Raw genomic sequence first — 6,000 nt, forward strand, 5'->3', positions numbered from 1 at the left:
TAATCCTATCTCACAATCTATTCTATACCAACTCCTCATGATTTTGAAAACATTTATCATAACTTCTTTTAGCCAATGTCCTCTCTATGGAAGACAATGTCTCCAACCTTATCCTCATAACTGAAGTTTCTTATCCCTGGAACCATTCTCACAAATGATGTGCTTTCTCTCCAATACATTCACATAAGAACAAGAGTTGGTTATTCAGCCTGTCAGGCATGCAATCATGACCGATTGAATATTTCAATGTCTTTTACTCACAAGAGCCCCACATATGTAACCCTTTATGTAACTGATAATCAGAAATCTATCAATGTCCACTTTAAATATGCTCAAAGAGCGAGTTTCCACAGTTCATTGGGGTAAACCATTCCAAAAACACACGACTGAGTAGACAAATTCTCCTCATCTTGGTCCTTATTTTTAAAGTGTGAGCCCTGCTTCCAATCATCTTACTTGAATCAACCCTGTCTTTCTTTGAAGCATTTAGTAGACATTGATAAGATGACCTCTCATTTCTCAAAACTCTAGCGAATACATTCCCAGTCTTTCTTCATAGAATGTCCTGCCATCACAGGAACAAGTTTGGTGAACCGTTGTTGAACTTCCTTTGTGGATAATATCTTGCCTGAGGGAAGGAAACCAAAACTGAACCGTAGTACTCCAGGAGCAGATTTACTAAACTTCTAGCCTTCCTAGTAGCTTGATGTACCTGCACATTAGCCTTCATTATAGTAGCTACACGGCCCTTCAAGTCCATGCCAACCCTCCAAAGAGCATCCCCACCCAGACCCACTCTGTAACCCTGAATATCCATTGTCTAACCCACCTAGCCTGCACAATTCAGCATTGCCAATCCGTCAAACCTGCACATCTTTGGACTGTAGGAAGAAACCCGAGCACCCAGAGGAAACACATGCAGGCACAGGGAGAATGTGTAAACTGCACACAGACTGTTGGCCGAGAATGGAATTGAACCCAGGTCCCTGGCACTGTAAGGCAGTAATGCTAACCACTGAGCCACCATGACACCCCACCATAATGTTGCTTTCAGTGACTAATTGACAAGGACTCCCAAGCTCCTTTGCATGTCCACATTTTACTACATCTCATCACTTAAGATACCTTGCACATCTTTTTCTCCTCCCAAAGTGAAAAGCCTCACATTTTCATTACTTTCCATCTGATATATTAATTAGCATTCACTGGCCAGATCCTCCTGAAACCACTTTTATAGCAACATTCTTGCTGAGCTTTGTTTCATCTGCAAATTTAGAAATACTATGTTTGCCTCCACCCCGCCCCCCGACCCCCATCAAACTTATTTTGATGTTTGAAGTTGAACAGATCCTTATGGTACCCCACTAGACACAGCCTTCCAAAGTGAGAATGACCTATTGATTGCATACTCTTTGTTTTCAGTCTGTTAGACAATCCTTAATGCATGCCATTGCATTACTCCTATCCCATGTGCATTAATTTTGGTTTCCAACCTCATGTGGGGTACCTTAAGAAAAACTTTCTGAAGATCAAAGTGTACTACGTCCATCAACTCTTCTCCATCAATTTTGTTGGTATCGTCTTCAAAACACTCCCAACAAGTTTGTCAAATACAATTTTCCATTGGCACATCCATACTGATATAGCACAATCAGTTCATTTTCATTCAAGTATCATTTATCCCATCCTTTAAGATAGATTCTAGCATGTTTCACAACTACTGATGTAAGGTTGACAGGTCTGTAGTTTCCTGCTTTCTCTCTTGCTCTTTTCTTAAATATGTGGGGACATTTGCTAGCTTCCAATCTGCAGTAAACATTCCAAATTCAATGGTTTTTTGAAAGATGATAATCAACATATTGACCCCTCCCTTTAGCCACATCCTTCAACACTCTGGGAGGTAGATTATCAGCTCCTGGGGACTTACCAACATTTAGTTCCATTAATTTCTCCGGTGTAACCTTCTTCCCAGTACTAATTTCCTTCAACGCCTCATTCTCTCCAGTTAGTTGGGTCTCCAGTTCTGGGAGGGTTTCTTTCATTGTCCTCAGGGGAAACAGACACAAAGTAATCATTCAGCTTCTCTGTCATTTCTCTATTCCTCATTTAAATTATTCTGGCTTTGCTTTTATTTATTTTTTAAAAAATTTCCCTTTTACAAACCTGTAGAAGCTTCAACAGTCCATTTTTTAATGGCTTTTGCTAGATTGCACTTATAATCTCTCCCATTCCTTATCAATTTTGTGGTCCTTCCCTGTATTCTAAAAACTTCTCAATTCTCAGATTTATTACTATTTCTGTCCACTTTATAAGCTTTTACTTTAATAAAATACTTAACTTCCTTGGTCAGTTGTGGTTGACAACTTATTTGAAATTTGCACCCAGAAGGAATGTAAAGTAGTCATTAGCCATTTAAAAGTTCTTTAAATAATATCCATTGCCTGTGTACAGTCATACTTTTTAATGTATGTTTTCAATCCATCCCAGCCAGTTAGTGCCTCATTTATTCATAATTTCGGCTATTCAGATTTAACATCCTCGATTCAGATTTAACTCCCCCATTTTCAAACATGATGTAAGATTTTATCATGTTGTGGTAACTTATCCCTACAGGTTCTTTCTAACAAGATAATTAATTAGTCATTTTTCATTACATAATGCTAGATGTTAAATACCTGTCCTCTAATCAACTCCTCAAAATGCTGTTCTAAAAAAACTATCCCTAAGTAACTGCAGAAACTCATCCTCCAAAGCTTTATAGCTCAATTAGTTAATACTGTCTATATGCAGTTTGAAGTCACCGATGATAACTGTGTTGCCCATGCTACAAGCTTCTCTCATCTCCTGATTTATACAATGTCCCATACTACCATTACCATTTGGTGACCTATAAAAAAACTCCAATCAATGTCTGCTACCCCCTTTCTGTTTCTGAGTTCCACAGATTCCATGCAATGTTTTTGTGAACTGAGATCCTCCCTTACCAATGTAAGTGCATTATAAGTGCAATTCCATAAATTTTCCTCTCATCTGTCCTTCCTAAATATTGAATATCCTTATGTATTCAGTTCCCAGTCCTATCACCATACAGCCGTGTTTCTGTAATGGCAACTATATTCGAACCATTTACCTCTATTTGTGCTTTGAGACTATCAATCCTGTTGTGAATGCTGCAAGCATTCAGGTAGAATGCCGTTAACATTGGCTTTTTGACATCATTCTGTTTTCAATGCATATGGGAATATGGTTTTGTTTCTTCTCCTGAGCAGTTTAGCATTTTCTGTTCCGAGCTTCCTTCCAGTTTCGGTTATCCCTCAGGATCCCACCCTCTCTGACAAGCTAGTTTTACCAAAACTAATGGAACTAGCAAATCTAGTTTCAGTCCAGTTAGGGTGTAATCTGTCCAGCATGTACAGATTCCACCTGCCTCAGAACTGATCCCAATGCCACAGAAATCTGATGCTCTCCCTCCTACATTGATTCTCCAGCCACATGTTCAATTGATCAGTCCTCCTGTTCTTATGCTGACTAGCACACGACACAGGGAGTAATCCCAAGATTACTGCTCTTAAGATCCTATTTTTTAATTTCCTTCCTAGCTCCCTGAAATCAATTTTCAGGACCTCATTCCTCACTACCTATGTCATTAGTAAGAATTTAGACATCTACTTGTGAGTGATCCTCTTGTAGCTGTTCCATGACATCCTTGACCCTGGCACCAGGGAACCGACATATTACCCTGAAGACATGTTTAATCTCATAGAACCACCAATCTGATCCCATGAGTATGAAATCCCCAATCACAATTGCCCTTACGTTTGTATTCCTACATCTGCAATACTGCCCTCTGCCCCCCAAATGGTATACCTGAGATGCTGGACCTGTATCTGGTTGCACTCCCTTCAGGAACAATGACGTTCACTAATTTCCAAAAACAAATACGAAATGGCAAACAAGATGGACTAAGGGGACTCCTGGACCCTCCTGCCTGGTTTTGTAAAACTGCTGGGTGGTTACCCATTCCATCTCTGCCAGTATGTTTCTAGGCTGCGGTGTGACCACATCCCCCATGTGCTATCCATGCAGTCCTCTGCCTGGTGACTGCGTGAAAGAGCATCCAGCTGCTGCTCAAATTCCTAAACCCAGATTGGCTTGGCAAATGCAGCTTAAAAAGGTCTGACGACATACTCTTCAGATAACCCAAGCCTGGAAACTTGGGCAGCCGTTACTTTGTATTTAAAAGTTTTAATGTTTTATTTGCTCTTAAAACATCTTCAAACATCACTGTACTTATTCCCAATATACCAAAACGGTTACTTGGTGCTGACTGCCCAAGTTATCTACCGACTCAAGCTTTTTAACTGCTCTGTTCTCTCTTCTAGACGTAAGATAATCTTTCTGTGACATCCAAGCACAATTTATCAAGTATCACCTTTGACATACAATTGTTGATTTAAGGTTACTCTACACTCATTGTCCAAACCTATATATTTAAAGGTCCCTGAAGCCACATTTTCACCCTTAAAATCCCCTTTAATCTTATTTATCACAAATTGCTCTAATTTCACAGAACATCCCCAGACAAAAAATCATTAAGATGGCTGAAATTTTCCCTTTGTGACACTAGTAGAACATTGCCGGATTTGTTTTCACTTGTCGTGCAGCATGGCAGTTCTAAGTGGCATGGTGGCTTAGTGGTTAGCAGTGTGGCCTCACACCACCAGGGTCCCAGGTTTGATTCCAGCCTAGGGTGACTGTGTGGAGTTTGCATATTCTCCCTGTGTCTGTGTGGGTTTCCTCCCACAAGCCAAAGATATGCAGGTCAGGTGGATTGGCTATGCTAAATCGCCCATAGTGTGAGGTGCATTAGTCTGAGGGAAATGGGTAGGTTGGGCCAAAGGACCTGTTTACATTGTAGGGAATCTAATCTAACCAAGAAATATCCATACTCTTTATTCAACATTAAATCCATAGATGCATTTGCTTAATTTCCATAGCTTCTCTTCAACATCACTTGCCTCTTGAAGCAGTTTCAAATACTCTTAACGCTGAAGTATTTCACCCTGCTAAGATGCAGCTTTTATATCAATTGAGCTACATTCCTACAGATGTGTGGCCAACAGAATGAAGAAAATGCTCAGAATTACTTTATCCACAATGGGCAATTCCATTCTAAAATCTCTTTGCAATCAAAAGCCATAATTATTGTTTCAGCCTGATAAAAAAAAGGACTATTTCTGTACATATTCACATGGGTGGCACAGTGGCTCAGTGGTTAGCACTGCTGCCTCACAGTGCCAGGGTCCTGGGCTCAGTTCCTGCCTTGGGCAACTGTCTGTGTGGAATTTGTACATTCTCCTGTGTCTGTGTGGATTTCCTCCCACAATCTAAAGATGTGCAAGTTAGGTGAATTGGCTCTGCTAAATTGTCCATAGTGTTAGCTGCACTAGTCAGGGGTCAATGTAGGGGAATGGGTCTGGGTGGGTTACTCTTCGGAGGGTCAGTGTGGACTTGTTGGGCTGAGTTGTCTGTTTCTATACTGTAGGGAATCTAATCATGTCCCCTCTTTGTTTCCAAACTTTTAGAATCTGAGGGATTTATGAAAGGTAATTTGACAGCCTGTTTATCCGGTTTAAATTATGAGGAACAGAATACGCTCGATAAGCAGTCAGACGGCAATCAGCAGATAGATACCATTTCATAGAATAGGGCTGTGCATCTAAAGGATATCTGCCTTGAGTCAAGACTAGGATGATACACATTATGGAAGGTCCAGTAAATGGAAGTATGTAACTATTGTAGGAAGAATACAGAGAGCTATCAGCAACTTCAAACACTGAGTAAATGTCCAAGGTGATGAACAGAAGTAAGATCCAAGAACTGGCAAAATGGAGTCAAACAGTGGAAACCAAAAATCCGTTTTGACTCTAGTATTTGGAAAAAATAGTATACTGGCATTAGAACCTCTGATCATTGGGAAAGATATACAGGAGCAATAAC

Source organism: Chiloscyllium punctatum, chromosome 7 (genome assembly GCF_047496795.1).
Source record: "Chiloscyllium punctatum isolate Juve2018m chromosome 7, sChiPun1.3, whole genome shotgun sequence".
Taxonomy (NCBI): domain Eukaryota; kingdom Metazoa; phylum Chordata; class Chondrichthyes; order Orectolobiformes; family Hemiscylliidae; genus Chiloscyllium; species Chiloscyllium punctatum.